The sequence below is a fragment of the Palaemon carinicauda genome, chromosome 21, assembly GCF_036898095.1.
Source record: "Palaemon carinicauda isolate YSFRI2023 chromosome 21, ASM3689809v2, whole genome shotgun sequence".
Classification (NCBI taxonomy): domain Eukaryota; kingdom Metazoa; phylum Arthropoda; class Malacostraca; order Decapoda; family Palaemonidae; genus Palaemon; species Palaemon carinicauda.
The window spans coordinates 65,988,194-66,001,035 of NC_090745.1; positions in this window are offsets into that span (position 1 = coordinate 65,988,194).

Here is a 12,842-nt window from a genome sequence, read left to right on the forward strand (position 1 = left end):
ATATATATATATATATATACATATATATATATATATATATATATATATATATATATATATATATATATATATATATATATATATGTATATATATATATATATATATATATATATATATATATATATATATATATATATATATATATATATATATATATATATATATGGTATCTGGATATTTTGTATATATGTACAGCCGAACCTTGGAGGAAAGAAAAAAGACATTTGGGTACCTGTGTGGACAACAATAGCAGAGGCTGAAATGAGTTCTATTTTCATAGTGTTATTCTAAAGGGAATTATACTCGCTGTTTTTGTTCTAAAGGTTGACTTCCTTGCAAAAAATTATCCAATTATAAATATGAAAACTAACATTTTGGAATGAGTAATTTCAAGTGCTAGGTTTTATAAAACCTATAATGTTTAAATCTCTGTATAGCAACCTTACAAATATTTAGATTATAATAGTGTATAGCTCATAAAAGAACTCTGCAATTAACAAAAAATCCAGTTTGATGGATAATCCCATCACTTTGATATTTCTAGAGCAAATACTTTATATAGCAGCCAAATTTAGGAAAAAAAAATACAGATATTAGAATAGATTTTGGAGGCTATTTGCCTCCAAAAACTATACGAAAGCATTATCATGTTATAATGTTTTGCTCAAATTATAGGGTAACTAATATCTTTCCCAAATATGTTACTTGATATGACATTAAAGGAGTTATGTAGTGGCCTTCTTGGAAAATGGCAGCCATTTCAATAAAAAAAAAAAAACAATGATTTTGCTTAGAGCCATTGAAAATATTGAATAAAATGGCCTTAAATACCTAATCTGGAAGTTTGGCATATTTGTCCCTTCTCACCAAGGAAATCCAGTATACAGGTTTTCTTGGGAGGGAACTGAAGGAGAAATACAGAAGGCAAATGTAGAGGAATTCAACCGAGAATAATGTATATAAAAAGGAATGGAGAGAAAATGAAACGCAAGAGAATGCAAAACATAAGGAAAAAGAATTGAAAAGTAAGGCTTGCAGAGCAAAATAGATATCAGTTGGAGAGAGATAAGTCAAAATTAAGAAAAAAGTAAAAAAAAAGTAACGGAGGTGGAGAAATATGAAGAAAAAAAGTTACCAGTATGAAAACAAAATATTTATAAACGGAAACAATATGCTTTAGGCACGTTATTATAAATGTACATGCTCTACAATTGAAATAAAATGGTATAATCTTAACAAGTCTTCTTGTGGCGAAGGAAATTTTATAGTGAAAATGAATACCTAAACGTACAATAATGTACAGAAAATCATGAACATTTACTAAGATGGAGTAATATGTCACAAAGGATTCAATTGACACAATTCTCCAACCGCGTGTCAGTCAGAATGTGACATTTCTGGACTCAGGGAAACGAACCACCTCGGCATGTGATGGGTGGAGACACAGATGGAGAGTGAGGAAGAATCAATAAACTGAGATAGCTAGAGACAATAGTCTTTTGAAAAAAGAATACGTAGAACATTCCACATTTGGATGTCACAAAAGGAGGACGTGTGGGTGGGAGGGGAATAACGGTGGAAGAGGTGCTCGGTGAATAGTTTTTAATAAAAAAAAAGTCGAAAAGATTTTGGAAAAAAATCTCACTAGTAAAATATGGTTAATAAAACTTATATTTAAGAGATTTAAAAAAGTTTGAAATTTAGCAGTAAATTATCAATTATTTTGTATTCAAAATTGAAAATATGCAGGCTTTCATTGCTAAACCAGACCCACAAACTAATCTATAAGACCCCTCGATACACATATATGACCAAATTCACAGTAGTGGCATACTCAACAAAAGTAAACAATGTATACATTGGATTACGATTATCCAACGGCTTGCGGCGCTTTGGATAATATTTAGCATACCATCAACTATTCTACAGAGCTATAGAGACTACCAGAAGTAATGTTCATGCAGCTAGCAACCTCAGCCATGAAAGACTTGCTAAGAGACTAGAATGCTGTACCATTCTGCTCTCTACCTTTCTAGAAAAAAAGAGAGCATGTAATAATGTAAAATATATATATATATATATATATATATATATATATATATATATATATATATATATATATATATATATATATATATATATATATATATATATATATATATGGATAAATATCAACACAATATCGTGCTCCAATGGAAATAAATTTCTACCACATACTTGGGATCGAACCCTAGGCCCTTCCAATGAAAGGCCAGGTCGCTTCCAAGCATGCTACCAGAAGCGATAAAAGTAATGGGAGCCTAACTGCTAACTGCAGTTCTGGATTTATTGGCGGCGTATATAAATATATATATATATATATATATATATATATATATATATATATATATATATATATATATATATATATATATATATATACTCTCTCTCTCTCTCTCTCTCTCTCTCTCTCCTTCTCTCTCTCTCTCTCTCTCTCTATATATATATATATATATATGTATATATACATATTTATTTATTCACATATATATATATATATATATATATATATATATATATATATATATATATATATATATATATATATATATGTATATATATATATATATATATATATATATATATATATATATATATATATATATATATATATATATATATATATATATATATATATATATATACATATATGTTTGTGTGTGTTTGTGCATATACATATATTTATATATATTCAAATGAGCAACAAATACCCTTTGATATCGAATGTGCTCTGTTACTGTATCTTACCCCTATGGGGGAATTCGTTTTAATGATAAGTCCATTATATCTGACAGGCCACGAACTCACGTTACAGGTTCGATTCCTTGGCTGGGCAGAAATAGTTATTAAAAGGCATTTCCCTATGGAATGGGGTACTGGCTTATTTGAGTGGCCACTAGGTCCTTGGAGGATCAAACAAAGCGAGGTTAGCTAAGAAAAAAAAAACAACCAGAGATCAGAATTTTTTCCTGGTCTTTTTTCTCCAGTTATAAAAAAAGCATTGACCTCAAATACCAAATGTTTTAATTGAATAAAATACTTACCATGGATATATAACTAAGATTTAAAAAATAACTGGCATTGCTATGAAAAATATAAATGCTTACGTGGTTATAGCAATATACAAACTGATAGAACATTCTTAAAAAAAAAAATCCAGCATGCGGCATTTAGTTACAATGGGGAAGTTTTGGAGATGATCCCTAGGGATGTCCATTTAAGTTGCAGCACAATTTAATGCCATGTGAAATTATGGCACTAACTCCTGCTTGGTAGGATTAATGCCGTCAAATTGAAGACTGAAACGACAAAGCGGGAAACAGTATTGGGATGTTGATCTCTTGTATCACTAAATTACAACAATGTTTTGGTGGCTGATGAAAAAAACGTATAACTTTCAAAGTATCTATTGGTCAAAATATGCCAAAACATATGGGAAACCGAAATAAGGGATATATTTTTCAGTGATGATGTCACAAAAAATTACGCTGTGTAGTTTTATAATTATAAAATTCTAGTCAACTAAGCAGACTACATGTTACATCTAATCCTATTCATTCGTCTAAGATATGTTGTAAACACACATAAGCCAACGGTAAAATAATGCTTTTGCTTCATGTTGCAATGAAAATGCTCACTTACAGTTCCACCAAGTCTTTCTTCTTCCCTGTTTCAGGATACACTCGGGCATGCTATTTTATCTTGTTTCTCTTCCTCTTGTCTTTTGAAGTTCTTATAGTTTATATGAGGAAGATCAAATTTAATGTTGTTGCTACCCTTAGAGGAAATTATTTTGGTTTTACATCACTTTTCTTGTAGTTTATTTACTTTCTGGTTTCCTTTCCTCACTGGGCTAAGGGCTTGCCTGCTGCCTGCTGGTGACAAAATAGTGCCCTGTTCCGAGATTGGCGCTACTCTTGTTTTATATAGGTACTCTAGGGAGACATTATTACCAAAGACAGTACAGGTAAGACAGGAATGTCGCTTGGATTTCTGTGAGCATTTGCCTGCTTTAGTAGGGTACGTCCGCAGCAGATGGCGCTGATCTATTGTGCGTTTGTCGTCTGATACTTGCTTACTGATATCATTGTTGCCAGTTGGAAATTTTTACCGAAGTTCTTTTCAAACTATGATGGGTGTTTCTTTATCAGGCATGATTCAAATATAAGCTACACCACGAATAAAACAGAATTCAGCATTGAAAGAAAAATAAAAACTTACTAAAGGTTTTGCTATTGTCATTTAAGCTCATGATTAAGTTGTATTTCCATCCTTCTCAGGGGAATTTGGGATCTCTCAATCTGGTAATGATAACCCAAGTCTTTAAAACAATTGTAGCAATATGTAAAAGCATAATATGTTGAATATATTGCCCCTCAAGCAAAAACTATCATGTAATGATACATTTTTCCTCGCACTTATCGATGCAAAGTTAAGGTAAGGTTCTATATTGAATGCATATATGATTATAACTTGCAGAATATGTGTACCTTATCAAAGTCCGAGCTTATACATTGAAACAGGGTCTGATAGAGGCTAAGGCCACTTCAAGAGGTCCTTGTCTTACTTTTGTAAGCAAAAACTCCTACCTCTAAAAAAAATCACATTAAATGCAGAAAAAAGCAGAGCATCTTTTCTGATCATATATATATATATATATATATATATATATATATATATATATATATATATATATATATATATATATATATATATATATATATACATATATATATATATATATATATATATATATACACATACATATATATATATATATATATATATATATATATATATATATATATATACACATACATATATATATATATATATATATATATATATATATATATATATATATATATATATATATATATATGAATATATATGAATATATATATATATATATATATATATATATATATATATATATATATGAATATATATATATATATATATATATATATATATATATATATGAATATATATATATATATATATATATATATATATATATATATATATATATGAATATATATATATATATATATATATATATATATATATATATATATATATATATATATGAATATATATATATATATATATATATATATATATATATATATATATATATATATATATATATATATGAATATATATATATATATATATATATATATATATATATATATATATATATATATATATATATATATGAATATATATATATATATATATATATATATATATATATATATATATATATATATATATATATATATATATATATTATAAGCTAAACTATAACCCTAAGTGGAAAAGCAAGATACTATAAGCCTAAAGGCTCAAATAGGAAACAAGATAGCCTAGCGGTTTTTTTTCTGGTATAGGAGCCATTTTTTCCCACAAAAGAAACAAACAACAACACATATCTGCGGAAACGAAGCACACATACAGATGAACAAGCAAAATGTACACAAATAATTTTTTTTGAGAACTTACAGGTTACTAAACTTCTGTGGATTCATTATTCATACTCTTTTAATTTAATCGTCAAAATTCATTATATTTTTTTTTCTCCAAAACATCAATAAAAAAAAAAGAGGAGAAACATTTACCACAAGCTGAAATATTAGTCATTGAAGCCAATAAAGTCACATCTAATAGTTGTAGTCCAATCCCATTAAGATAATGAATGTAAGTCAATGAATACACGTAAAAAATAAGAAAATTACAATTAATTGGTTACAATTAAAATAACTTATTGAAGGAAAATACACATATGACCGAAGTCGAATTCTAAAAACTGATGTCAGTAAAAGAAGCGATTTACTCAAATTCCTTTTTAATTGCCATTAGGAAACATTATGATTCAACTATTGATGTATGGTGAAATAATACAGACATGAATAATGGAAATGATCCAGACATAATAATACGTTTTGCGGGATTCTAAGAATCATGGGGAAATAACAATACTTTGTATACCTAAGATGTTTTGGTAGGATTTTGATCGAGATTTCAATATATTTAACACAATATGGCAAGGATAAAACCAATGCTTGTTAAATGACAGAGAGCGGTTTAAGGATCAAATAATTGTTTGTGTAATGTTTTTTTAATATTTTTCTTTTCTAAAGTTAAACAAAAGATTACAGGACTTAGAACATGCATAGAAAAAATTAGTGGTGATGAGATGTGGAAATAGTTAAGGATTATGTGGCGTAGATGGCAATTAGATGAACGTAAGGATTTTTTTAGAACGTGTATAAAAAGGACGAAGAACAGGATTATTATATTAATTTTAGGTAGTTGTCATAAAATAAAAAAAATGGATAGACATATAAGAAAATGTTTAAAAAAAAAGAGCGCGGAGTGTCTGATGTTTCTATTGTACAACCTTTAAGAGTTGTAATGCTTATGACAAAAGAATGCTAGTAACAGTGATGTTGAAGAAAGGGAAGCTAGGAAGATGGAAGAACAAAAGATAATACAGATGGTGCAACAATAGATGACATAGATACATGGGTGTTTAGAGGTTATTAGGTGGGTGAATGCAGAGTTAAGAAATAAAGTTAAAGTAAGAAAAGTAGCAGTATTTTTGCAAATATCTTGATAGTGAAATGTCTAAGGAAGCAAAACTAAGGATGTGAAAAGGGATTGTTGAGCCCCAAGACTCTAACCCAAAGTAATGAATATACAGTATGTTGAATAGAAACGGTGGAGAAAAGTAAATTTTTAGATATAAATTACTTACATAACATAAATGAAATAAGGAGTGAATGGGTTAAATGTTCAACACGAATGGAAATATGCATCGTTGTTTTGAGATGTTCATGTCATATGGAGAAAATGGAAAATTATATACTAGGGATGAGTTGATATAATTTTGGAATTTAGTATATTGAATTACCCAGTAGGAGATAGTAAAAAAAAATATTACCAGGGAGTTTTTGCATTTGATCATAACTGTTTTCCGTGTACAGCGAGAAAGTGTATAATCTATTTGCAAGAAATCACTAGGTACTTACGGTTTCCATTATATGCCAATGCATACACACATATATACACACATTAACTTTTATCTTTCTTCGTGGCCAAGTGGTAGTCACTGTCTATACAAGCTTGTCGGACCAGGGTTCGATTCCTGGCCGATTATAAGCTCTTGTCTTTGTGTGATTTCGCCTGGGGCTCTGATCCCGATGTCGTTAACAGAATCCAGACATTAATGTATCAAAAATATATGGCTTATTTGAATACGTATATATAAATATATATGTATAAGGGTAAGGGAGATGTGCATGAGTGTTGTAAATCTAGGTGTATTAGTTTCTTGACTGTAGTTGGAAAAGTGTATGGTAGAGTACAGATTAATAGGATTAAGGATAAAACAGAGAATGCAATCTTAGAAGTACAGGGTGGTTTTAGAAGAAGTAGGGGTTGTATGAATCATATTTTTACAGTTAGGCAGATATGCGAAACATATTTAGAAAAGGTAAGGAGGTATATGTTGCGTTTATGGATCTGGAGAAAGCGTATGATAGAGTTGATAGGGAAGCAATGTGGAATATGATGAGGTCATATGGAGTTGGTAGAAGGTTGTTGCTAGCAGTGAAAAGTTTCTACAAAGGTAGTAAAGCTTGTGTTAGGATAGGAAATGAAGTGAGCGCTTGGTTTCTGGTGAGAGTGGTGCTGAGACAGGGATGTGTGAGGTTGCCGTGGTTGTTTAACTTGTATGTTGATGGAGTGGTGAGAGAGGTGAATGCTTGAGTGCTTGGACGAGGATTGAAACTGGTAGTCGAGAATGACCATGAATGGTTGCGGATGTTACTGTACTGGTAGCAGATGCAGAAGAGAAGCTTGGCCGATTAGTGACAGAATTTGGAAGGGTGTGTGAGAGAAGGAAGTTGAGAGTTAATGTGGGTAAGAGTAAGGTTATGAGATGTATGAGAAGGGAAGGTGGTGCGAGGTTGAATGTCATGTTGAATGGAGAGTTACTTGAGGAGGTGGATCAGTTTAAGTACTTGGGGTCTGTTGTTGCAGCAAATGGTGGAGTGGAAGCAGATGTACGTCAGAGAGTGAATGAATGATGCCAAGTGTTTGGGGGCAGTTATGAGAGTAGTAAAAAATAGAGGGTTGGGCATGAATGTAAAGAGAGTTCTGTATGAGAAAGTGATTGTACCAACTGTGATGTATGGATTGGAGTTGTGGGGAATGAAAGTGACTGAGAGACAGAAATTGAACGTGTTTGAGATGAAGTGTCTAAGGAGTATGGCTGGTGTATCTCGAGTAGATAGGGTTAGGAACGAAGTAGTGAGGGTAAGACCGGGTGTAAGAAATGAGTTAGCAGCTAGAGTGGATATGAATGTGTTGAGGTGGTTTGGCCATGATGAGAGAATAGAAAATGGCTGTCTGCTAAAGAAGGTGATGAATGCAAGAGTTGATGGGAGAAGTACAAGAGGAAGGCCAAGGTTTGGGTGAATGGATGGAGTGAAGGAAGCTCTGGGTGATAGCAGGATAGATGTGAGAGGGGCAAGAGAGCGTGCTAGAAATAGGAATGAGTGGTGAGCGATTGTGACGCAGTTCCGGCAGGCCCTTCTGCTTCCTCCAGTGCCTTGGATTACCATGGAGGTAGCAGCAGTAGGGGATTTAACGTCATGAAGCTTCATCTGTGGTGGATAACGAAGGAGGGTGGGCTATGGTACCCTAGCAGTACCAACTGAACTCGGTTGAGTCCCTCGTCAGGCTGGGAGGAACGTAGAGAGGAGAGGTCCCCTCTTTTGTTTCATTTGTTTGATGTTGGCTACCCCCCAAAATTGGGGGAAGGGCCTTGGTATATATATATATATATATATATATATATATATATATATATATATATATATATATATATATATATATATATATATATATATATATATATATATATCATTACTGTATGAATCCACACTGAACACATTGTGCCATTTTAGAATGGGCAAATTCAGAAACAGAAGAACTAAATTTCTAACATGCTAGAGTACATAATACTACCATAATTAAGAGAGAGAAGGAAAAACATAATGTTAAACAAGGCTAATAGAGTCATTAAAAAGGAACATATTACTTTACCATAAGCTAGCCAATAAGTACAACTTTTAACATAAAAGGGAAGTAAACGGTAGTAATAATCTCTTAATAAGACTAGGTTTCTAAAACATTTCCTTAAAATTGGACCAAAATACGTTGGACTAAATATTCATCAGACGCAAAAACATGTGACTAAAAAAGTCGACGAAGTGTCATTGGACAAAGTGATATTGAACGAAAAGACCACCCACCATATACAGTATGAAAATTTATGGGCCAAGAACACTACCGTGAGGAACACCAGATATCACAATCCTATACTCACTATGGTATCCGTCAACAACAACTCTTTGCAATATTTTATTTAAAATTTAATAATGATGCTAAGAAGTAGCCTACCCACTCCCAACTGTTTGAGTTTGAAAACAAGGGGTTTATGATTAATGCCCTTAAAGGCAGCACTAAAATCAAGATCAATCATATAAGCTTCCTGACCACAATCAAGGGATTTCTGTACAGCATTGGAGATGGTAAGAATAGCATCACATGCTTCAAGGCCTTTACTAAATGTAAATTGCCAACTTGGAAACAAATGATTAACTTCAGCAAGCCATTTATACGTTTTGCCAAAATACGTTCAAAAACTTTAGGTAATATGAAAGTTATGGGAATTGGGCAGTAATCAGCAGGACTTGAGCTACCACAAATGCATTTACATAATGGAGAAATATTACCAACTCTCCAACAAGTGGTAAAAGCTCCTCTTCTTGCTAGATTCCAGAAATCGATAGATAACTTTGGCACTAAGAAATCTGTAGTCTTTATAAAAAAAAAAAAAAAAGGAAAGCACCATTTGGTTCTACATCTCCATAAGTATCAAAGTCAATCAAGAGAGCTTTAATTTCATGAGATCGATATTTGGGCAGCAAGGTTCTAGTAAAAAGGTCCATTTTCTACAGTACCTCTAAAGGGGAGCGTTTAACTTTGAGAAATTACATACATACCTGAATCATATCAATATGCTTGATTCCTAAATCAGGAATAACTTAAAAATTATGTTCAAATATCTCACTGGCCATTTCAGATGGCTGAATGCAAAATGAAGTTATGAAAAAATCCTTCCCTTAAACTACATTACATTTAAAGCCATTGATACTCTGAGGATTAGGTACATTGACATATGACTCAGTAATGAGGGAAATGCAAGGACCAGGATCAATCAACACAGTGAACTCTGCACAGGAACTCATCTTGTATGAGGGGTTGACGTGTTACAGGTGACTGCCCAATATCATCTACAGTCTCCGTAGTTGTCCATGGGAAGCTTCCAGGGTACAGGGTTGTCCAGGTACTTCGTTGGCGAACTGTGTCTACCAGGGTCCGGCAGATGATGTGGCGCCGACAGGAATCTCCATTTTTGGTGTGCTGGTTAAAACTCCCATGATTGTTGCTGGTAAAAGGGTGGGGACGCGGATTGCTGTCTGGTCCCACCTGAGACAGAAGAAGTTCCTTTTGTTCCCGCCTTGGGGGCTTGAATGGTCCCACTGTCACGAGCGTAATACCCTATCCACCTACTATTATAACATTGGACGGGCAACTTCGGTTGGGGACAATTAATCGCAATGTGTCCATTTGGTTACAGGTGTAATACAAGTAATTTCTCCCGTACTCTTTTTTTTTGGAGGTTTCCTATCTGGCCTACCGTAAAATAGCTGCTAGTTACTTGACGATGATGGGAGGAAGGTTGGGACCCTAGTCCCTTTGTTGGGGTCACGTCCTCTCCCACTGTCCTCCATCGTTAAATTTTTCAGGAAACATCTTCTCTCCAGGCTCGCACTACCAGTAATGCTCTTATGCGGTCCTTGACACCTTCAGTAGTATAGGTTTGTGGTCTAGAGATGGAACATAAATCATTGTGACTTTGGTGGTTAAGATATTCTGTCTCTATCTTTAACGAAGTCCTTATTGCAACTAACACTAGAAAATGTAAAGGGAAAATTTATCAAATAATCTCAGATGGATTTTATGTCTAGGCATGAGTCAAGAACCTTTATTAAAGTTATACCATACCAACTAAATATCAAGATATCAATTAATATCACCATCATGAAAAAAAAAATGTTAAATTTCGCAATAGGAAATACTTCTGTATGAATTATCCAAAGTAAATAAGGTAGACATGTCTCATTTCTAAATTGTGAGTTCCATAAAAAGCACAAGCATGGATATTATATGCGACAGAGTAAAATTTACTAAAAATGTAACAAAAAATTTATATGAAAAGGAAAATTTGTTTTACCTGAATATCGAATCTAACATTTGTAATTCATACATTACTTGAAAAAAATATCCCCAATTATTATGGTAATGCCCATCACCTATTCCCAAAACAATACATTTATTGCACGAAATATATACGCAAGATATAAACACAAAGTAATGCATCAACTGAATTATTGAAAAAGACATTGTAAGTAATTATAGATTTGTGTCAAAGAATATATATAGTGCATTTCATAAATGTATATAGTTCACTGTTCAGGAAGTGGTCTTCATCTGACAAATTTAATTGTTTAAAATTTCTAAATTATTTCGACAGGAAATGCTAACTTAATAGAAGATTCCAAACCCCTGGCCAGTGCATGCCTATAAATCTAAAATTCCCACAAGAGCTCTACATTAGAGAAGTATAAGGATTTACCTAAATAAAGCTCATTAAAAGAGTAATTTTAGAATTAAAGTTTACAAGATGGTGTTGCCTAGAATTTACTAGTGGGAAAAAAAAAAGAAAGCTTGCGTTTGAAAGCTTTTACAGGTTGCTGTGGTCTGTTGGTAACATCTCTGACAGGTCATCGCCAGACTGTGACTCGAGTCCTACTCAGACTAGTTAGTTTCTTGTGGTGTCTGCAACCTTTCCATCCTTGTGAACTAAGGATTGGGTGTTTGTGGGAGCCGATAGATCCACCTGCCGAGTCATCAGCATCCATTGCCTAGCTCTCCCTGTCACTGGTTCTAGCATGGGTGGCGTGCGGTCTTAGGCGCTGGTCATATGTATATATGGTCAGTCTCTTGTATAAAAATGAGGTTTTTATACAGATTTTAATGATAAGGTAACTCATTAAATTTATAAGTTAATATAGGGTATATTAAATAATAAAGTATAAGTTACAATGAATTTAATTGTAATGTATATACTCGAACATAAAAATAAACTTCTGAATGACAAACACTTGACGTGAACCATAAGGATAGAAAGTGAGTACTTGGGCTACATCATCCGGAGGCCAATGAAATTAATCCGAAAGTATACACACATCTTAAATAGTGAAAAAGAGTAAATCTTAAGATTTTATGTATGAACAGAATCGGACGCAACTACCCCAATGAAATAACAGCCCAAAAAAATAAAGAAGTAGGATGTAAAGTATATTTCTATCCTAGTAAACAAAACCTCAAAATAATAATAAGAACAAACAGAATTCAATACAATTAAATAGTAAATTGATTTATGAAATACAAACAAACAAAGTAACTAGAAGTATAAATAAGTATGTAATGTAAGTGTAGGTAAGGTACGTATAATTTGGGTAAGTATAGGTAAGATACGTATAATTTGGGTAAGTATAGGTAATAACACTTATCACATAAGCATCGATTAAAGCTGCAGGAATAAAAATCAAGATCTGGACAGTTTAAAACAAAGAAAAAATAGCTTTTCTCTAACCTT